The sequence below is a fragment of the Aethalodelphis obliquidens genome, unplaced genomic scaffold, assembly GCF_003676395.1.
Source record: "Aethalodelphis obliquidens isolate GAN/ISIS:26980383/991018 unplaced genomic scaffold, ASM367639v1 scaffold71, whole genome shotgun sequence".
NCBI lineage: Eukaryota > Metazoa > Chordata > Mammalia > Artiodactyla > Delphinidae > Aethalodelphis > Aethalodelphis obliquidens.
The window spans coordinates 2,213,004-2,236,462 of NW_020838015.1; positions in this window are offsets into that span (position 1 = coordinate 2,213,004).

Genomic DNA, 23,459 nt, shown 5'->3' on the forward strand with positions numbered 1-23,459 from the left:
GACCACGGTCCACAGTAAGAAAATACCCTTTCCATCTTGCTCTGTACACACACGTCCATGTCACCAGACAAAGTTTCACAAAGCACTACAGCATGGGATGCACTCTGATAGTTTCGATTCTGTTCCTCCCTACTGGAACTCATTTTTTTCATTATTGATTGTGACCCACTAAGGGGTTCTGATCCACAGTTGGAAAAATACTGGCTTAAACACTATGGGAACTGGTGATGTCAGTAACAGGGAGTGCGGAGGTAGGGCTGGCTCCGGGTCAGGGACACTCAGCTGGCCTCATGTCAGCCACACGCTAAGACTACTTTCTCTGGGGGTCGTAAGGAGCTCCTGGCTGTCCCGGATGACACATCTAGGCAGACACCAAGTCCGGAGGAAGAAAAAAGCAGGCTACACTCTGAGCACCTTTCTTAGGAGTAAGTCAATATTCCCCAGAAGCCCCCAGCAGACATCCTTTCAGACCTCATTGGTCAGGACTGAGCCACAAGTCCGTTCCTGACCCAATCCCTAGCCAGGGAAATAGACTGACCACCCAGTGGAGTGACAGGGAGCGGGGATCGGCCACCGTAGCCGCCGCCAGCCCAGAGGGGCAGGCCCTCATTATGGATACCAGCCAAGAAACACAAAATTGATGTCTTGAGGTTTGCAGCAGAGGTGACAGGGCTACATGTGACAAAGAACAGGGACCCAGAATGGCCACCCCAGGAGGATGCTGGGCTGTGGGGATGGGAAGCATGCTGAGAAGGGCTATAAACCAGAAAGGGCAGAGACCGACTTCCCCCAGGGGCACCCTGACCAGTCCACGGAGGCTGGCTCCCCAGGGCAGCCGGGAGGGCTAAGGATGGTGTACATGTTGGGGAAGGGGGCAAGGGTAAGCGGGTCCTAGCCCTACCTTTGGGAAAGACCTGCAGGGGACACCTAGTAGCAAGCAAGGGAGCCAGGTGTCAGTATTCGGGCAGTTGAGTGCAGGAGCACTCTCCAGAGGGCCTGGAAAAGTGGATGATAAGAACCAGATTGAGGGACTTCCCTGGCGGGCCCGTAGTTAGGACCCCACGCTTTCACTGCCAAGGGCCAGGGTTCGATCCCTGGTCGGAGAACTAAGATCACACAAGCTGTACAGCGCGGCCAAAAAAAAAAAAAAGACCAAATTGTGTTTGAAGTGGGGCTCAGTCTGCCAGAAGGAAAAATAGAAGATGGTTTGTTTGGGTGGTTCCCCCACAGGTAGATTTTTAAGATAAGCCTCCCAGGGCCAGAGGTTCATGTGTGTTTCAGGTATCTACTGCCGGGCAACGAACCACCTCCATATTCGGTTGCTTAAAATAAATAACAATCATTTATTTGCTCACAGTCTTGTCATCTGAGGATCAGCTGGGAGACCCATTTCCTGAAGAGCCGGCAGGTTGATACAGCCCGCTGTCTGCCAGCTCAGAAATTCATCATCTCACAGCCCTGAAGCCCAGAAGTCCAAAATCAATGTCTCGGCAGAGTTCGCTCCTTCTTGGAGGCGCAGAGGGAAAAATCTGTACCAGGCCCCTCTCCTGGCTTCTGGGGGTTGCCGGCAATCCTTGGTGTTCTTTGTCATGCGCTACATCCTCCTGATCGCTACCTCTGCTGTGACATGGCATGTCTGTCTGTCTGTCTCTGTGTCTTCATTCCCTCTTCTTAAAAGGACACTTGTCATTGGATCTGGGGCCCACCCTAATCCAGTGTGGCCTCATTTCTTTTTTTTGGCCACGCCACGCAGCTTGTGGGATCTTAGCTCCCCGACCAGGGACTGAACTCGGGCCACAGCAGTGAAAGTCCCAAGTCCTAACCACCGGACCGCCAGGGAATTCTGTCCTCATCTTAACTTGATTACATCTGCAAGCACCCTGCTTCCAAACAAGGTCGCATTCATAGGTATTGGGGGTTGGGACTTTAACAGGTCTCTGGTGCGGGGTAGGGAGAGGTTCACAGTTCAATCTGTAACAATACCCCACCTCTTGATAGGGGGAATGACAAGAGCTTCGCAGCCATCTTTAACCCTCCCACAATCTGAGTGATGACAACGGGAAGGGAAATGAGGCAGCGAGCCGGAAGGGAAAGAAGCCATAACGTTTATGTTATCACAGCAGCTGTTACTGTGGGCAACGGGGGGGATGGGGCGGGGGGCGGGGATTCAATCCCACTGAGGACCTTGGGGGACGGCGTAGGAGAAGCCTCAAAGTTTCCCGGGACTTCCCTGGTGACGCAGTGGTTAAGACTCTGCATTCCCAATGCAGGGGGCCCAGGTTCGATCCCTGGTCAGGGAACTAGATCCCACATGCATGCCGCAACTAAGGAGCCCGCGAGCTGCAACTGAGACCCGGTGCAACCAAATAAATAAATAAATAAATATTTTTTTTAAAAAAAAGCCTCCCTCAGGGACTTCTCTGGTGGTCCTGTGGTTAGGACTCCGCGCTTCCACTGCAGGGGGCACGGGTTCGATCCCTGGTCGGGGAACTAAGATCCCGCAGGCCAGGCAGCAGGGCTGAAAAAAGAAAAAACCAAAAAAGTCCCTCGGGCAGAGTCAGAGGTGTTGGCAGTAAGCAGTCTTCTGAGCTTCGAGGTGAGGCTGCAGGCAGGTGGGTACGTGGGGCCCTGAAAGTGGCTGCCACACGGGACAGGCCAAGGCGAGCCGGTGGGAGTAGCCGAGCTGCCCAGTGACAGAATTCCAACCCCCCCCCCACCCCCCGGTTTAGCCACTAGTAAAGGGCTGCAAGGCACTCGGACTACGTAGATGAACCCCAGGGGCCACCCGTCACCATTCGAAACAGAACAAAGGGAGCCCGTGAGGGCAGAACACGGGATCCCCATGGAGGGGCCGCTGGAGGGCAGAATGGGGACACATCTACCCCTGCCACTGGGCAGAAGAGGAGCCCGGACTGTGGCCTCGGCCAGGAACCGGGGCAGGCCCCAGGTTCCAGGCTGAGCCTTGGGGAAGCAGCTTCCGAGCCTGGGAAGCAGGGGGGGCCATGGGGAGGGGCGGCAGCGTGCTTCCCATCTAAGTGTGGCCGGGCCTCAGCCTTCACCCAAGCAGCTTTTCCTGCCCCGAACGGCAGCTCTTCTGTCCCAGGCCTCAGGAAACACTGGGAGGGGAGAGGCGATGGGCAAGCAGGCAGAATGTTCTGCCCTCTCTGTTTTGCACCTTCCCTACCAGGCGCTGGTGGCCCGCAAAGCCGCCTGCAGAACGCACAGCCGCGAGTTTCTCGTGAATGATTTTCGATGATTCTCGCTCTGTCCTCGGGGGGAAGTCACGTACTGAAAATCCAGCAAAAGCATAGCCAGCCCAGGACTGCTCCGGATGGCTGCTGAAAAGCCGACAGCCCGGCCACTGGCCTTCAAACCGCAAGGGGTCCTGGGAAAGAAACAGGCTCCCCAGGCCAAGGCCGGCATGAGCCTGAGGTGATACCCTCTGCAAGTCAGGTCCCCGTGCACCCACTCTGGTGCTCACACTCGTGGTCCCACTTAATCCTCCCAACCTGTCATTCGCTCGCTCATTCGTTCATTATGCAACGAATAATCACTAAGCACTCGCCATATGTCACTCGCTGTTCTAGGCCCTGGGAAACTGTTGTGAACACAACAGATTTTTTAAAAATCCCTGTAGTCATGGAGCTTACATTCTTGTGGGGGAGAAAGGTAGAAAACAAATAAATAAGCAAAACAGGCAGTGTATTTTATGGTGGGAAGTGGGAAGGAGAAAAATTGGGCAGGGAAGGGAATGGGGAACCTAGGGCCAGGGGCAGGGGGAAGGTTGCAGGTTTCAAAAGAGTACATGCTGAGAAGTGGACACATCTACAAAGACCTTTGGGGAGGGACAGGAGGGAGCACTGTGGACAATGGCGAAAGAGCAGACCGTGGGAACAGCTGATGCAAAGGTCCTGAGGTGGCCCTGGCTTGGTGTATTCCAGAACCTGCAAAGAGGCCAGAGTGGCTGGAGTGGAGAAGGGGGAAGCAACAGGCCAGGAGCTCGGAGAAATGAGGCGGGCGGTTACCATACCAAGCAAGGCCTTCCTGGCACCCTCGGCTTTCACTCTTGGTACCGTAGGAAGGCTCTGGAGGATTCTGTGCCAAAAGGGACAAGATCTGACTGAGGTTTTAGAGGATTCCTCTTGGTTATTGTTTTCAGAGCAGACTGTAGACATGTGAGGGCAGAAGGGGGCACACCAGGGAAAATACTACACAATCAGTGATTCTCCATATCCAAATACTGAGGACCACAGATGTAGTAAATATTATTTCAGTAGGAATTGATTTCAACCTCATCAACAACATTCTGCAAAACCCACCTTGTTCGTTATTCCCACTTCAAAGATAAAGAAGGAGACTCAGAGAAGTTAAGTAACTTATTCAGGTTACCCAGTTGGTAAGCTCTTTGACCAGGAACCACCTGATACAGAGCTCCCATGAGGCCTAGCCATGTTAAAACTCAAATTTATCGAACTCCTTCTTTCTGCCACTCCCTCCTTCCTTTGGGTAAAATGAAAAGTGGACAAAAAGCCGTATGTCGGGCTTCCCTGGTGGCGCAGTGGTTGAGAGTCCGCCTGCCGATGCAGGGGACACGGGTTCGTGCCCCAGTCCGGGAAGATCCCACATGCTGCGGAGCAGCTGGGCCCGTGAACCATGGCCGCTGGGCCTGCGCGTCCGGAGACTGTGCTCCGCAATGAGAGAGGCCACAACAGTGAGAGGCCCGCATACCGCAAAAAAAAAAAAAAAAAAAAAAAAAAAGCCCTATGTCATCTGCTCGTCTTTGGGTTGATGTCTGATCCTTTCTGGGACTTCTCAAGCTTCTGGTCTTTTCTTTAGGAAGCAACGTAGCATCAGTCTGGGTCAAAGAGTCGCATGGGCTGGGCTGAGCCCAGGCTCTGACACCCACCCATGGGCAGGGTATTTTCCACAAGCACAAATCCGGGATTTACCTACTCCTGGGGTAGATTTCTTTCCCCTCCATGGCCCAGAGAGTAGCCAGGCCTTGGCGTCCCCAGCCTTCGGGCTTTTGTGGGCAGAGCCACGGCTGAAGTTGCCAGGCACCCAGGGGCCAACCCCCTCCCAGGCTTTTGTTTTCAACTGAAGCCAAAGCTGTGGAAGGATTATATGGGATCAGCTGTTCCCAGAGCCTGTTTTGTATACCGCTGGAGGTACACAGACCCGTATTTTTTTAAACAATTATGGTTATGTATTTTGATGTGCTAGGAAAAAGAAAACTGGTACAGCTAGCCCATGGCTTCATGAATATTATTGCTCAGGAGAAGGCTAAAACATTTAGGGTGTTTTTTTTTAAAAAAGAGAAAAAGGATGATTTAAATTTAAAATATTATGTTAATAATAACATAAGTGGTACAAAATACTGTGAATATCATGGAAGAGATACAGAATAATGCCGTGGTAGGTTGTCTCAGATGGAGAGGAAATGAAGGGAAGGGCTTTCCCCCACCCCAGCAATCCGAAAGCGTTTTTGTTAAATATCCTCTTTTTTTTTTTTTTTGCGGTACGCGGGCCTCTCACTGTTGTGGCCTCTCCCGTTGCGGAACACAGGCTCCGGACACGCAGGCTCAGTGGCCACGGCTCACGGGCCCAGCCGCTCCGCGGCATGTGGGATCTTCCCGGACCGGGGCACGAACCCGTGTCCCCTGCATCGGCAGGTGGACTCTCAACCACTGCGCCACCAGGGAAGCCCTAAATATCCTCTTAATACAATGGACGGAACAGGCACGCTGTAGAACATTGGAAAATACAGACCACCAAACATGTGAAAAATCTCACACTCTCACCTTCCAGATATCACCACCATTAACACGTAAGTGCGTATCTATCTTGGTTTTCTACTGCTGTGCAGCATATCACCACAAATTTAGCAGCTTAAAGCACCCCATTTATCACCCACCACTTCTGCAGCTCAGAAGTCCAGGTGGACTTGGTTCTCTGCTCTCCCAAAGCTAAAGTCAAGGTGTCGGCCAGGCTGGGCTTTTATCTGGAAGGTCTGGGGGAGAATCCACTTCCAAGCTCATTCAGGTTATTACAAGAATCTAAGTCCTTGTGGTTGTAGGACTGAGGTCCCCGTTTCCTCGCGGGCTGTGCTCTGGTTCCTGTACATCTTCAAGCCAGGAACAGCACATCTAACCCTTCTCGTGGTTCAAATCTCTCTGACTTCGCCTGCCTGTCTCTTTTGCCACCAGTCAGGGAAAACACTCTGCTCTTAAAGAGCTTGTGTGATTAGATTAGGTCCACCCAGCTAGTCTCCCTACTTTATGGTCAACCGTGCCAGGTAACATGACACAATCACATGAGTGAAATCTCATCACATGTGATGTGATTCACAGGTTCCAAGATTAAGGCATGAAATCTTGAGGGACCATGTGTTTAGAACTCTGCCTACCACAATATCTATCTGGATCATTCTCTGTACAAATATTTATAAAGACATATTTGAGGCTTCCCTGGTGGTGCAGTGGTTAAGAATCCTCCTGCCTATGCAGGGGACACGGGTTTCAGCCCTGGTCCGGGAAGATCCCGCATGCTATGGAGCGACTAGGCCCGTGCACCACAACTACTGAGCCTGCGCTCTAGAGCCCGCGAGCCACAACTACTGAGCCTGCGTGCCTAGAGCCCGTGCTCTGCAACAAGAGAAGCCACCACAGTGAGAAGCCCACGCACCACAACGAAGAGTAGCCCCCCCCGACCCGCCGCAACTAGAGAAAGCCCACACGCAACAACAAAGACCCAACTCAGCCAAAAAATAAATTAATTAATAACTAATTAATTTTTTTAAAAGAAGACATATTCGTATTGTAGATACAATAAGCAGCCTACTTTTTCCGGTCAAAGATCTCCATCTTTCCATTTCAGTAAATATTCATCTCAACCAATACCCAGAACGTATTCAGATTCCTTCAATGGGCTCAAAAATGTCTTTACAAACCAATATCCAGTCCAGGCCCAACACAGCAATGCTGTTCTGAAAAATGTCCCACCTTCTAGATTTATCAAGTGGCTTCCTTGTGATGTCACTAGCTTGTTTCTCTATCCCCTGTATTTCCTCTCAATTGGAAGTTACACACTGGTGCGGTGGCAAACGTTTAACACCTGGCTCTCTGGGGGAAAAGCTGGGATCTGGGGCATTGGCCAATATCCGTGGTGTAAATACTTCCACTATGGCTGATTTCAAGCCACCAATGTGATATCCCTGAATTCAGAGTTAGAAAGAGATGAGCACAGTCTGCCAACTCAAACCAGGACGAACCAGTTCCAGTACACACTGCTTGATGGACGGGATGAGGCTTTTCAAGGGGAGGAGGTAGAGGAGACGATAAGGAAAAAGACTTAAAGAACCTCCCACTCTCATCCCCCAGAGTGTGGAGGAGACAGGAGGATACGTGCTCCAGGAGTGGAAGTGACCAGCACCCTCTCGCCTCCAAGAGGAATGTCCAGGGGTGAAGTGAGACATACAAGCTGTGGTCCTGGGAGCCATGGCAAAGTTCCCTGTCTCAGAGCCCAGCCGGGAAGCAAGCATGGTAGTGAAATCCCCCAACACCCTGGCTCCTTGGGAGGGTCACTCTCCACTGACTCCCAGAGGTCCCCAGTGTGATTAAGCCCCAGCCGCCCACAGGAATAACTTGCTTGATAACTATCCCTTTATTGGTTTTCTTCCCTTCCCTTCCCTGGCTCATCTCTGCACCCCTCTCCTGGGGCTTCCTGGGACCACCTCCCAAATAAAGGACTGGCCCCCACTTCCCTGTGTCAGGGCCTGCTTCCAGGACCCAAGCTGAGACAGAAAGAGGCAGCTGATGGGAAGCGACGTGAAGTTGTTTCAGGTTTTAGGCTTTTTACAAAGGGATGTATTCATTTATTATTAATGCAATTAATAATCAATTTTAAATAAGAAAATTCGGGGGCTTCCCTGGTGGCACAGTGGTTGAGAATCCGCCTGCCAATGCAGGGGACACGGGTTCGAGCCTTGGTTCCGGGAAGATCCCACATGCCGTGGAGCAACTAAGCCCGTGCGCCACAACTACTGAGCCTGCACTTTAGAGCCCGTGAGCCACGGCTACTGAGCCCGCGTGCCACACCTACTGAAGCCCTCGAGCCTAGCCCGTGCTCCACAGCAAGAGAAGCCACCGCAATGAGAAGTCCGCGCACCGCAACGAAGAGTAGCCCCCGCTCGTCGCAACTAGGGAAAGCCCACGCACAGCAATGAAGACCCAATGCAGTCAAAGATAAATAAATTTTTTTAAAAAATAAGAAAATTTTTAAGAGGAAAAACCACAATTAGAAGATTCACTGAGAAAGACCACGGACAAACTCTCCCACGCCCCATCACTTTCCACTGACCCCCAAACCTCTCCCCACACACCCCAAGACGCGACATCAGCAGGTGATCATTTTAAGAGGAGCTGACATTTGTTGAGCAGATACTAGGCAGAATGCTTTGTGTAGATTATCTGTTTTACATACTTCGAGCACGTGTACTTATCTCCCCTTCCTCCCAAGCTCCCTTTCATATGATGGTGAAGGAACAAAAAAAGGTATAAACCCACAATAAGGAAGGGGGGCAGGGTGTCAGCAGATGAGGGATTTCAACACATTTCTGAAAGACAGAGAGCAGAAGGCAGGGTGGTGACAGGTGACGCAGAGCAGAGGGGCCACAGCTGGAACCCTCCCAGGCAAGGAGGCCCAAGGAAAAGGCTCCAGGCTGAGACTGGGGTGGGGGTGGGGGTCCCTCAGGGCAGGAGGGGAAAATGTGGCTGGAAATGGGATTGATTGAGGGTCTGCAGCCGGACGACTGCCCCCAACCGCCACTCTCCCCGCCTCTGTGGGTAGAAGAGGCAAGGGCACACTTCTTGGTTTCTTAAGAGTTGACACTGGCTTCATGCCTGCATTTCTTAACAACCAGAACAACAAAAGGGGGGAAAGTGTCTTCTGAAGAGATGGAACACATTTTCTGAGGAGAACCGGAGCAGCTTGTGTGGATATTAGTGCCTTGGAAGTAAAGCCCGCACTCCGCGATTCAGCATTTGGGAGACCTCAGCTCCCCCCTGCTCGCCTAAAAGGGAGCTCACCCACCACGCAAACGACACTGATGGTCCACGTGCCTCCACTCACTATGCAGGAAGAGACGCCCTCCCTGGTAGTTCATCTAAAGAAGACCCGCACCATCGAAGAGAACGGTGGAAAAGAACAACAGAAAAATGGATCCTGGAGGAAAGCGAGATCTTTAGTCAACAGAGAAGAAGAAGGAAGAGCTAGAGGAGGAGGAGAAAGCTTTACCCTCAGAGAGATGCGAGAATCGGTGGCATCCATAAAACAAGAAAGCGATACTAACGACCACCGAAAGTAAGAGAACTTGGAAACTGAAAATACGGGGACAGAATGAAAGAAATCAGTCGAAGGCCTGAAAGAAAAAAAAGCAAGAGCCTCTTCCAGGATATAAAGCACGATGAAAGAGACAGAAAATATAAGAGAAAAGATAAGAGATATTAAGAATCAGTCTGGGAAGTCCAACATGTGAGGAATAACAGGATTTTCAGACAGAAAGACTGGAGAAGGCAGAGGGAAAGAGCCTGGCAACCACCCCAGCCCTTGTGGCTTAGGACTGTGCTGGGAAGGGCAGGCTCCGTGAGGCTGGGTGGGCCCCCCCACTTTGTAACGCAGGCTGCCATGTTTTGTGTATTCCCTGTCAATTTCCCTTTTGTCCTCCCTTGTATTTAGAGATCTCCGCTGAGCATAAAGGAGCCAAGTGGGGGAAGAGTGTGTCCATGCAGGGGACTCGCATGTAAAATGAAGAGGGGACAACACTGTGGACTAATATAATGGAATCAGCAGGCCTCGAAGTGAGGGTCCCCCAAGGGAAGGAGACTCTGGGCGGGGGGCGGGGGCACAAGGTCAGAGCTGCTCACTTCTCATCCCGCTAAGAGAGCCTTTCCAGACTTATATCCTAGAGGCCCTAGGTTTTGTTTGAAAAAGGAGTGGGGTTTTTCCCTTACAGCTTATCTTGTGGATGGGGAAATCAACTTGTCCAAGATGTCTTCTATCCAGACGGCAGTACTAAGGTCAGGAGATGGGAGCTGATTGGGGCGGAAGTTGTAATAAACATCTGTTGAGGGCTTCCCCGATGGCGCAGTGGTTGAGAGTCCGCCTGCCGATGCAGGGGACGCGGGTTCGTGCCCCGGTCCGGGAGGATCCCACATGCCGCGGAGCGGCTGGGCCCGTGAGCCATGGCCGCTGCGCCTGCGCGTCCGGAGCCTGTGCTCCGCAACGGGAGAGGCCAAAAAAGAGAGAGGCCCGCGTACCAAAAAAAAAAAAAAAAAAAAAAAATCTGTTGAGAAAACTGTAAAAGGAACTGGAACCCCAGGACAGGTAAATTCACAGAGATAGAAAGTAGAAGAAAGGTTACCAGGGGTTGGGGGTGGGGTGATGAGGAGTAGTACCTAACGGGTACAGAGTTTCTGTTTAGGATGATGGAAAAGTTCTGGAAATAGATAGTGGTGATGGTTACACAACACTGTCAATATACTTAATGCCACTGATTATACACTTAAAATGGTTAAAATGGTAAAGTTTATGTTATGTATTTTTTTACCACAATTTATAAAATCAGAAAGGGAATTCCCTGGTGGTCCAGTGGTTAGGACTCCACCCTTCCACTGCAGGGAGCCTGGGTTTGATCCCTGGTCGGGGAACTAAGATCCCACAAGCCGAGCAGCACGGCCCCCCAAAATTTTTTAATAAAAATAAAATAAAATAAACAAAAAGGGAATTGGAACCCAATACACTGCTGGTGGGGATATAAAATGGTGCGACCACTGTGGAAAACAGTCTGGCAGTTTCTCAGTAAAGTTGAACACAGAGTTACCATATGACCCAGCAATTCCAATGAAAACATATGTCCACGAGTGTTCACGACAGCATAATTCATAACAGCCAAAAGGTGGAAACAGCCCGAATGTCCATCAACAGATGAATGGAGAAACAAAATGTGGTCTATCCAGACACTGGAATATTAGTCGGCAATGAAAAAGAATGAATTACTACACCTGCTACAACATGGATGAATCTTGAAAACATAATGCTGAGTGAAGAAGCCAGTCACAAAAGACCACATATTGTATGATTCCATTTATATAAACTATCCACAATGGGCAAACCTATAGAAACAGAAAGGAGACTCATGGTTGCCAGGGCTGAGGGGTGGGGTTGGAGGGAAATGGGGAGTGACTGTTAAGGGGTACAGTGTTTCTTTGGGGGATGATAAAAAGCGGTGATAGCTGCATTTCTCTGTGAATGTACTAAAAACTACTGAATTGTACACTTTAAATGGGTGAATTTTATGGTATGTGAATTGTATCTCAATAAAGCTGGTTGTTTTGTTTTGTTTTAATAAAAAAGGAATAGAAGCTTGGGAACTGGGGCCAGATGACCTCCTTCCATTCTGAGGTTGGGTGATTTCCGTTGAAAACTTGGGGATCTTCTGATGCCTCCCCCACTCAAGGTTTGGGCTTTCTCAGCAGTGCCCAGACACACGCCCCGGTCACGGTGCCTGCTAGAGGCTGAGTCAGAAGCTTCGGGCGGTGCCGAGAAGGCACCCCCTGCATCACACTGTCAGCCTGGCCCCCTGGGTTGGTTTGTTTTTCCAGGGCATAAACATATTTTATGGGGAAATAAAATGCACAATAATAAAAAGGGGGAGGGGAGAGTTTCCACAGGCTCACATTTTATCCAAAGGGGCCGTAATTTGGCATCCCTGGCTCGAATATGAAATTATTACACAAGAATTGACTCTCGGTGTCTCCGATGCTCCCTGGGGTGATTGCTTCTATAACTTATGGAGACAGCTGAGCGTTTGCATTCAAGGGATCACATAAATTAATACCCATATGCGGAAATGGTGTGCTGGGAGCCGGCCTGGTTGAAGAGTGCATTCCTTGTAATAATCCTTGCACCTGAAGAAAAATGGCCATCCCAGGCTCCGAGTGCAGGTCTGGAATGCTCTAGTCATGGGTCATAAGGGTTTGAAGTCAAATACGGCATGCAAACCGTTCCCCCTTTACAGCGGTGAAGAGCTCTGTGCTGTGTTCAGCTGTGATGTCATCAGAGGGAATGAAGGGAGCTGCCTTTTTGGAAAAAAAAATTTTTTTAATAAACAAATCAGAAAGCATGTGCCTTAAAATGAAATGTTTTGCTCCTCAGCAATGGGTTTAGCCCAAAGTTCTAATTATACGTGTGGTAGTAAAGGCCTCCCAGGCTTCGTGCTTGCCAAAAGATTTTATTTTGCTACGTGACAGGAGACAAAATTATCCCTTTCTCCTTCAGAGATTGCCAACACCACGCCAAAGGGGCGACGGGGGCGGCCACACCAGCGGGAATTAATGATGGGGTTCGTGTGGGCAGGGCAGGGGATCAGGAGGTAGAAAACCCAGACCCAGCCCTCAGATCAGATCAAGCAGCTGAGGCCACAAGCCACGCTGAGTCTTGGGGACATGGTGCGCTGCACAAGTTGGGTGCTCAAAACATATTTGCTAAATGAAAATACAGAGAAGGAAAGGAGCAGAGGCACGAAAAACAACTTCCGCCTTCACTCACTCATTCATTCACTCGTTCATTCAGTAAATGTCTCTTGAGCTCTCAAAGCCCTCAACATCCGACGCAAGATGAAGGGGAGTCCGCCAGCCGAGCCATCTCACGTGGCACACATTTAATTCCACTCAGTTCATTCTGGGGCTTTTCAACACTGGGTAGATTTATAACCTTTTCAGGTGATGGATGACAGGCGTGTGCTCGATGAAAAAGGATAGACCTGGGCGGCCCCTGCAGATTCGGCCACTTCCTCCCATCCGTCCCACCGCGGGTCCGCCTCTGTCCAGGTGGCAGCCCATCAGCCTCGTGCAGGACTGGCTGAATTTAAAAATAAAATGTTTGAAGCCTCCTTTTCTATTTTAAGAGCTGAACAAACACGGGAGAGTACAACTCCATTTCTACACACACCCGCACACATGCGTGCGCACGCACACACACATACACACACACACACACACACACACACACACACACCCCACACACCCACACACCCCCCTTGGTTCTCCTATATCCACCCCCAACCCCTATCTCACAAACTTTCCTTTTGCCTTTACCAGGAGGACAGTGGACTTCCGAGAAACCTCGAGAAAGACCCATCTAAGGTGCAATGGCCTGGACTTTTCCTCAGCAGCAGTGATATGCAGGTAAATGTTTAACAAATGGCTCTCCAGGAAAAAAAAAAAAAACCTGCTTGCCGTGTTTGCCGATTTCTGTAGTGTTAATACTCCCACCCTGGTCGATTTCAAGCTACCACCTTGCCATCGCGGACAGGAGAGCTGGGAAGAGACGTGTAACATTGGTTCTCTTCGGTTGTTGAGCACCAGCTCCTGCATCCCCCTTCAGATGCAAGCCTGCAATAAATGCATTGGGTAAAGCTGAGGGGAAGGGTGGGAGTGTGCTCTTCAGCTGTCGGGGGCCAAGTCTCTCTAAGAGGTGGGAACACGCTGGGTCGCCCTGCTCCCCACCTAGAATCTGTTCCCACGAGGAACAGCGAGTAGAACCTGGAGAGCTTCCCGTCAAACCGCAGCTCTTCCCCCTCATCTAGAAAAGATTCCCAGCTTCTCTCTCTTCTGGCTTTCGAAGGACTCCAACAGCAGACACCTGAGAGAAGAGACTCCCCATTCCAGAAGCTTAATTGCAATTGCTTTGAAAAGGTTATGCCTTCCCACCGTCCGATATTTCATAATAAGAAAATGGGAATCCAAATTCTTCCCCACTAAGGATGAATGGTGGAAGGAGGAGCAGAAAAATCACTGAGGGGGAAAAATTGATTTGCGATGTCCACAGCAGAGTCAATGTCCTTACGTGCACCTGGATGAGTCCTCCACTTCTGCCGGATTGGATTTTTTTCAGAGCTGTGCGCACTGCGAGCACTTTAAACGCAAGCCATAAAGCACACGTGGCGGGTTCTGATACCAGCCTCCAGCTGAGAACCCGGTGAGAGCCCCTCCCTAGCCCTGCTTCCTCCTGGGTCTTTTTGTGTGGTCCCAAGTGGCTCAGTTCCACCCCTCCGGCTTCAGGCCTTTGTAGCTGGGCCCTCGGTCTTTGTTCGTGCACTGTATACACTATGCTAGACAGTAGCATCGCTCAGCAAATATTCACTCCCCTTCGCCACTGCAACCCCTCTCTGCACTCCCTCCAGGGCAGGAATATACTTCCGGGCCCCACTGATGTCAGTTCGGCCATGTGACTCGCTGTGGTCAATGGCATACAAGCAAATGCGACACAAGCAGAGGTTTGAAATGTGCTTACTTGGCTTGGCCTGGCCTCCTGCACTCCTGCCATCACCAGGAGAAGAACATGCCTCCAGGTAGCTGCTGCTGCTGCTTCAACCTGACACCCTGGAATGAGAGATGCGTGGAGCTGACCTAAATCCAACCCCTAGCCTGGAGCAGAGAAGCCACAGCCATCCACGGGTGAGAAATAAGTGTTTGTGGTAAGCCACTGGGATCTGGGGGCTGTTTGTTATGCAGCTGGGTTGTAGCGATAGTTATAACACCCACTTCAGGTTATGTTTAAATATAGAGCCTTTATCAACTTATTTCTGCAGAAGACTTAGCTTCCCACCAATATGATGTCAGAGACCTTCTTGCAAATCAACTTCCAAGTGTACCCATACTTAAAGGATGCATGCGTACTTTTGGCCACCTGTAATTCCACACACCTGTGCCTTCCTGAATTAGCGATGGAGTTTGGTTTATTCTTTTTCTCCAACAGTGAGCCATTTGCTAAGTACCTATCGTATACCGGCAGTGTGTGTGTCAGGGACCTGGAACCCATAATCAGGAAGGCTACGGTTACACATGGGAACACGGATACGTAAAAAGGATAACATTTTAAAGCCCGAGTAAATGATACAGATAAAGAGTGCTGGGAACTCAAGAGGGAAAGAATGATCACTTTTAAGATTGGAGTGAGGGGCTTCCCTGGTGGCGCAGTGGTTGAGAGTCCACCTGCCGATGCAAGGGACACGGGTTCGTGCCCCGGTCCGGGAAGAGATCCCACGTGCCGCGGAGCGGCTGGGCCCGTGAGCCATGGCCGCTGAGCCTGCATGTCCGGAGCCTGCGCTCCGCAACGGGAGAGGCCACAGCAGTGAGAGGCCTGCGTACCGCAAAAAAAAAAAAAAAAAAAAAAAAAAGATTGGAGTGAGGAGCAGTGGGAACCAAGAAAGTTTTCAGGGGAAAGGAAGAAACTGAGGGAAATCTTAAAGGAAGAGTTGGTCTCAGACGCAGGCTGGAGCCCAACATTCCAGGCAGGCAACAAAGAGTTCAAGTGTGCTCATGTGTGTAAGGGACAGTGCACAGAGCAGACTGGTTAGAGGGAAGGGTAAACTGAGTCAGCTCACAGAGGCTTTCAAGGTCAAAAGACTCTGAGTTCTCGCTCCATCTGATATGAGGGCTTACTATACAGCTACCATCTTCAAGATTGTGTGGCACTGATGGAGGGCCAGATGCATACATCAAAGGGAAAGAACACAGAACCCAAAATAGACCCACACTTTTATTGTGCAAAAGCTTTTTTCTCTTTTCTTATGTTGAAACATAGCATTTTGTTCTCGTCATTTTCTGTGAAGTCCACTTTACCCTCCTGTAGATGTTATAAATATGCTTCTATTTTCTTCTAAGTTTTTTTTTGTTATATTGTTCACTTTTTTGTTATGTTTTTATATCCAACTCTAACCCATCCAGAATCTCTCTTTTTGGGGGGGGTGGGAGCAGGGTCTGGTGTGAGATCCAAATCCAAGTTAGTTCTTCTCTAGACCAATAATTTGTGCTCATGGCATTTCTGAAATAATTATTAAATATTATATAATATGATTCGGTTGCTTTGTTTGTCATGGATTAAGTTCTCGTGCTGTTTTCAATCTCTTTCTACACTCTTCCCTATGCGTTGATCAGTTCTCTGTTTTAGAGCCAATTACATAGGATCTTCGTTATCACAGCAGTATATTCACCCCTTGACATTTGTAGGGAATTTTTTAAAGAGACTCAGTATTCTGGGGCTTCCCTGGTGGCGCAGCGGTTGAGAGTCCGCCTGCCGATGCAGGGGACACGGGTTCGTGCCCCGGTCCGGGAGGATCCCACATGCCGCGGAGCGGCTGCGCCCGTGAGCCATGGCCGCTGAGCCTGCGCGTCCGGAGCCTGTGCTCAGCAACGGGAGAGGCCACAACAGTGAGAGCCCCGCGTACCGCAAAAAAAAAAAAAAAAAAAAGACTCAGTATTCTACTTTGTGGGTAAGAAGAACCATTAGCAATTTTCAAGCATAACAAAGCAGTCTTCCTATAATTTGGGTTCATCAGGGGGTAGTGTGTGAAATTTAGAAATGAAGCAATACATAAACAACAAGGACTTACTGTATAGCACGTGGAACTCTATTCAATATCTTGTAACAAACTATTATGGAAAAGAATCAAAAAAAAGAATATAGATATATAAATATATATATTTAATATATATATAAAACCGAATCACTTTGCTGTACACCTAAAACTAACACAATATTATAAATCAACTATACTTCAATTTAAAAGAAAAAAAGAAAGTGGAGCAGACCTGGAAGTCAGGAGGCGAGGTAGCGGTCTGAGAAGATAAGACCTAAACACAGGCAGAGAAAACAGAAAAAGACACAAAGCTACATTCATAAAATCAGAATCTGTTAGTTATAAAAAATCTTCTGGGACTTCCCTGGTGGTCCAGTGGTTAAGAATCTGCCTTCCAATTCAGGGGACGAGGGTTTGATCCCTGGTTGGGGAACTAAGATCCCACATGCAGTGGGGCAACTAAGCCCTCAAGCCACAACTACTCAGCCCATGTGCCACAACTAGAGAGCCCGTGTGCTGCAACTACAGAGCCCACGTGCTTTGGAGCCTGCATGCCACAACTACAGAGCCTGTGTGCTGCAACTACTGAGCCCGCACACCACAACTAGAGAGAACCCCATGCGCCACAACGAAGAGCCCACACACCGCAACGAAAAGATCCCGCATGCCACAACTAAGACCCGACGAAGCCAAAAAAAAATAATAAATAAATATTTTTAAAAAATAAAAACATAAAAGAAATCCACACCTAAGCACATCATAATGTCATAGCTAAAATAATAGTCTTGTGGAGATATACATATTATATATACACATATAAAAAAAATCTTCTAAAGCATGTACTCACAAATATTCATTTTCCAAATAAGGAAACAGAGGCCCAGAGAGGTGAAGTCACTTTCCCAAGACCACACAGTTAATTAGAACAGAGCTGGGAACAGAGCCCAGCTGTGTCAATTATAAGAATGCTACGAGGGACTTCCCTGGTGGCACAGTGGTTAAGAATCCGCCTGCAAGTGCAGGGGACACGGGTTCAAGCCCTGGTCCAGGAAGATCCCACATGCTGCAGAGCAACAAAGCCCGTGCGCCACACCTACTGAGCCTTCACTCTAGAGCCAGAGAGCCACAACTACTGAGCCCGTGCACCAAAACTACTGAAGCCTGCGTGCCTAGAGCCCGTGCTCCGCAACAAGAGAAGCCACCGCAATGAGAAGCCCATGCACCTCAATGAAGAGTAGCCCCCACTCACCGCAACTAGAGAAGGCCTGCGTGCAGCAACAGAGACCCAACGCAGCCAAAAATAAATAAATTAATTAATTAAGAAAATGAATGCCACGAGTAACAGAAATCCTGACAAACAGTGGCTTGAGTAAGGGGTTAAGTTTTCTCTTGTAAGGGAAGTCCAGAGGAACATACAGTATCCAGGGCTCACGCATCTGCCCCAGTTATCCAGGACCCAGACCCTTCCTGTCTTCCTGCACTGCATGCGGGTTTCATCCCCACGGTCCCAAGGTGGTCGCTGCACCTCCAGGCACAGGATCTGAGTTCCAGACAGGAAGAAGACAGAGGGATTAAAATTCTTCTCTGTTCACGGTTTTGCCCTATTTGGGAAGGGAAACCCTTCCCAGAGATTTCTGCTTACCTCTCCTTGACCAGAACTGAGTCACATGGCCACCACTAGCTCTAAAGGAGCCTGCAATTTGAGAACGTCACTATCTAGCCTCTATGGTAGAGAATAAGAAAGCAGAAGAGAGTTGGAATGGGTGTGAGTGAGACTAACTAGAGTTATGCCTGACGCCAGGTCTCCTCTTATCTCCTAGACCAGGGCTCTTTACACTGTGACAGGGCTGGGGTAGGGAGGAAAGGGGGCCACACACGTTTATCCAGGCTAGAGCCAGGGAAGATGGCCACCTCTTTCTCAGATATCGCTAAGGCTTCATGAAAGACTTGGGGTCTTAGGAACTGTTCAAAAGAAGGGAGACAAAGTATCGATGCCCGGCGGAAAAGGGGAAAGGAAGCAATGTAATTGAAGCCACAGCAAACTAACAATTACCAGGGACTTGCTACTATGGGCTAAGCACTGTTTCCAGACCCAGGCCTGGGAAGTGTCTTTAAAGTACAATATAGAAAATCAGATTAAGGGAATGGATGGGAGTCAAGAAAATGTCCTTGGAACAAGGGAAAGAAAGCAAAACAGAAAACCAAAAGAAAGGAAGTTAATCTCGGGAGAGGGTTTGAGAGCAAAGCATGAAACCCTGGACAGGCTCCACCAGACATAAAAGCAAACATTCTCCCCTGGCACCAACCACGATGAAGATGCCCCAGCACACTAGGGTCACTTCTGGGTGGGTCCTTTGGGAAGATGTAAAGCGGCCAGAAAAAGAGAAAACTACAAAGTTGATAAAGCTCCTTGGGCCAAGCACTGTGGTGGAAGGAGATCTGAGTTCCCATCCTGGTTCCGTACCTCTGGGATTTAACTTTTCTGAACCTGTCAGGGGGTAGTGACCTTTATGCTTCCCCAGGGTGGCAGGTAAATTAAGACTCTCTCAACGGCAAGGGACAGAAAACCCAGGTCCAAGTGAGTTAAGCAAAGAAAGGCAATTTATTGGCACATATAACTGAAATATCCTGGGGCAGGGCTGGCTTCAGGTTCAACGCGATCCAGGGCTTCAAACAATGAAGACTCTGTCACCTGGCTCTGCTCTGTCTTTGTTGGCTCCTTCCTCAGGCTGCCAGCCAGCCCAGGCTTATAGCCTATCTTTTTGGTAACCCCAGTAGAAAGCATGATTCTCTTTTCCACTAGAAACAGCAGGTTCTGAAACTGTCTCTCTGGGACCCACTCAGGTCACATACCCATCTCTGAACCAATCACTGTGACCGACGTGGGGTGAGGGGGCAGGTTCAAATGCCCCGCTCATCCCACTTCTGCAGCTGGGAAATGGAGCCCATCCCCTCCCACAAAGCACTCGTACTCGTCTGTTGAGCAGACAAGCCAAAGCTATCTACCACCTCTGAGGATCGGCCAACAAAGCCAGAAACACCAAAACCTCCCCATCAATCAAAACTTGCCTTTTCCCTGTATCGTGTCTTAAGGATGCGAACCCTACCTCCTTCCAGCCTTGTCAAAGAAATTACCAGAATGTCTGAGCTGAAAAGTCCCTTTGAAATCATCTCCCCCCCACACCAGGGCGCAGAGCATGTAGGGCTAGATCAGCTGCAGAATGGACTAGAAAAGACCTATAAAAATTCAGCCAAGCGTTCTTTCACTTCCTCCTGCAGCCTCTCTGGGAATGGTGTATAAAGGACGAAACAAAACCCTGGAGAATGTCACCAGAAATGGGAACAGGCCTGGCCAGCATGCTGTGGCAGCTCAATGAAGTTCTGGAGTTGGGGGGGGCAGTAATCCTCGCAGACTGAAGGCGGCCAGGCTGCATAAAGAGCTAGGACGTCCGAGGCCCGAGGCCCTGGATCAGGGACAGTGTGGCTAGGGACAGAGGTGGTGGCATGGCATTTTTCCATGACAGGCTGATCTGGATGCAGAGGGCAAGTCCAGGGCTGGAGGACCCCTTAGGAACAATCATGCAACAAACACCAATGAAAAGAGTTCACTGAAGGCGCTCCGAGAAACCACACACCTTTCTTTTTTTTTTTTAATTAATTAATTAATTTTTGGCTGGGTTGGGTCTTCGTTGCTGTGCGTGGGCTTTCTCTAGTTGCAGTGAGCGGGGGCTACTCTTTGTTGCGGTGCACAGGCTTCTCATTGCAGTGGCTTCTCTTGTTGCGGAGCACGGGCTCTAGGCGCACGGGCTTCAGTAGTTGTGGCTCACGGGCTCTAGAGTGCAGGCTCAGTAGTTGTGGCACACGGGCTTAGTTGCTCCGCAGCATGTGGGATCTTCCCGGACCAGGGCTCAAACCCGTGTCCCCTGCACTGGCAGGCAGATTCTTAGCCACTGCCCCACCGGGGAAGTCCAACACACACCTTCTTTCTGACTGCAACAGCACGTCTTATCAGCAGCACCTCAAACTCTGACCTGCTCCCCACAATGCGATATGCTTCCCCCAGCTCCCCAAGGAGGTCAAGTGTCCCCTTCATGTTTTCACCAAAAGGGAAACTATGGCCCCCTCACCTGGTTTCCCTTTGATCTTCCCCTTTGCCGCCAACATCCAGACCTGGCAGTACCATTTCTCAGAAACCTAGGGACCCACTTAGGAAGCTTATCTGGGCAAAAAAGCCATGTCAGGGGGGGTAGTTTTCAGAGGGATATGTTGCAATGTTCTTTATTACAGGCTGCCTTCTTCTCTCCTTGTCTTTTTTTTTTTTTTTCCTTAAACAGGACTCAAGTAGGAACACCAAACGGCCTCAGACCCTAAGGAATTTGAAAGGATTATCATGATTACTTAAGCAAGGGTTTTCTGAAATTCCCAGCCAAGCGGGAGAGAGAATGAAACTTCTAAAGTTATACCCTTTCAGTGATTGGTTAGATAAGTGTGGGGCCTGAGCAAACAGACAAACCAGGAACAACATTTCTCCCATTAACTCTTTCAAGGCCTAGAAAATACACGCTGGAGGCCTCCCCGTTCCCTCAAGGCCCTGGAGCTCTGTAATTTACCAAGACAAGCCTTGGTTCCCTCTATTAAAGTTCAAGAGCCAATCCTTTCTTTGCTTTTACTCCTCCCATGCCCCCTAGGCACTACAGCTCCGGCCCTTCCAGACCATCACATTGTTCCAGGTGGAAAGCAGTCCCTTTGCGAGGAGAGCCCTCATTTCCCAGGGGGGTGAGCAGCCAGCTCTGGACTGGATCCCGGGAATGTCCAGCCTTACCTCATTCCCTCCTCAGCCACCACAGGGCTGGGCAGAGACTGTCAGAGAGTCCTCACATCCGGCGGCCACAAAAGGCATCCCACCTGCCGGGTCGCTCTGGCCACAGAACCAGATGGAAAAGCTCGGCGTGGTGGCTGCCGGGTGCGGCTTCCCCAAGATGGCATCACGTGCCTCACCTGGGTCTAAGGAGCGCCTGAGAGGAGCCTCAGGCCACATACATCACCAGAAGCTTTTGCTGGAAAAAGAAAACTGCAGGAAACAATACTGAGGTGAGAGCTGGCCTGTACACAGGCACGGTGGCACAGAGCAGGGAGCCCCAAGGTCAGAGCAAAAAGACAGGGAGTCTCTGCTTTCCGTTTCCCCGCGAATTTGCAAAAAAAGAAAAGAATCCTACAAAAAGTGAGCTGAATCTGTACAAACCTGAGGGTTGAGGATCCCGGTTCCAGGCCTGCCTGGGCCTGGGGGCCCCTGGCTGCTCCAAGGGATGGGTTCATGTTCGGTGAGGGCAGACCCAACACTTGCGCTTGGACAAATGAAGGGAAATGGGTTTAAAAAATCAAAACATAGTTGCTTTTGGATTCTGGAAACAACCCCTAAAACGCGTGAGCGCATCAGGACAGGAAGAAGCAGTAAGGTTCCCAGAAATTGGCAACCCCTGTGGGCCTTGCCAATCCCGGACCCCAGAAAGGGGGAAAGAGTTTAGTCAGCCCCTCCTGTGAATGCGCCCACCCAAAATCAGCCCTCAGCCGTCACAGACCACCACCTGCCCCGCGAGAGAGGCGAGAAGGGCCTCAAGCCCCAGGGCCGGGAGCCCCCAGAACCCATCCCCGCCCCCGCGCCATTTCCAGTCCTACGGGCGAGGGGGGTCAATGTCGTTCAAGTAATTTCTCTGCGAACACAAGATGGCAGCCTTAAATAAATGCAACCCTGCGCAGCTTTTAATCTTACACATCATTAAATTCCTAATTTACACATTATGTTTTCGTGGGCCAACCCATAACTCATTAGTGTTGAACTCACGAGGTATAAAGACCAACGCACGACGGGCGTCAGGGCGCCATCACCTGCTTGTGTTAACAGTCCCTGCCAGGGGGCAGGGAGAAAGCTCAAGAGGGGCGCCGGGGCGTCCGCCGGGCCGAGGCTGGGGTGAGGGCGAGGCCCGGGTGCCAGGCCCTGCGCCGCACGACGCGATCGCAGCGCTGCAGCTGAGAAAGTGCTGAGGCCGGCTCCTTCTCCCTTCTCCCGGGTCTCGTGCGCGCGCGCGCACACACATCTATATACACACACACACACCCGCACACACACACCCGGGTGGCCGCGCGGGGCTCCGAGCCGCGCAGGCCTCCTAGGCAGACATCTTCCTGTGGGAGGATTTCAAACGAGCCGTGAAAGCCAGAAACTACACGGGTTACAAACTCCGGAATCCCTGGCCGGCCGGGGCCCCCTTCTCCACCACCGACCCGGCCCCCCCTGCTCGGCGCAGGGCCAGGAACCCACCAAAGGGCAAAGCGCACCAGCCGACGGCGCGGGGAGATCCGGGGGCGCGGAGAGTGCCCGAAGTCCGTCTCCCCTCCGACCCGGGGACATAAGGCGGCCAAGTGTGCGCAGCCAAGCTCGGCCTCGCCGAGCAGGGGTGGCCCAGGGCGACCCCCGAGGCCCGCGGGCTTCAGGGCTCGCCCGGGGCGAGGGTGGGGTGGAGGGTCTCCTAGGTCACCCACCACTCGAGGCTGACCGCCGCGCCCCCTCCAGGGAACGCCGCTCTCCAGTGACCGATGTCACCCGGGCGCGGCTGACTACCCCAGGCCCGGGCCGGGGCGCACCCTAAGGAAGAGGGAGGCCGGTGCCTGGAAGGGCCTGGGAGCCAAAGGAAGTGGCCGGCGCGCAGGAGGAAGGCCCCAGGCGGGAGCGCCGAGGACGGCTGTCCAGGAGGCGAGGGCTAGCACCCGCCTCGCCCTGCGCTGAGCCGGTCAGGCCCTCGAGGTGCTCTGCGCCTTCCCAGCCAAAAGCCAGCTCCGCGCCGGCGGCGGGGTGGGAGGGAGGAGGCCGGGCGCGCGCCCCGCCCTCGTCGCCCGCGGTCACAGGGGCAATTACACTCCTCGCTGCAGACGGTTACCAGCTCGCCCGCGCATCCCTCTCCCCGCTCCCCTCCTCCCCTCCCTCCCTTCCCCTCCCTCCCTTCCCCTCCCTCCCCTCCCCTCCTCCCCTCCCTCCCTCCCC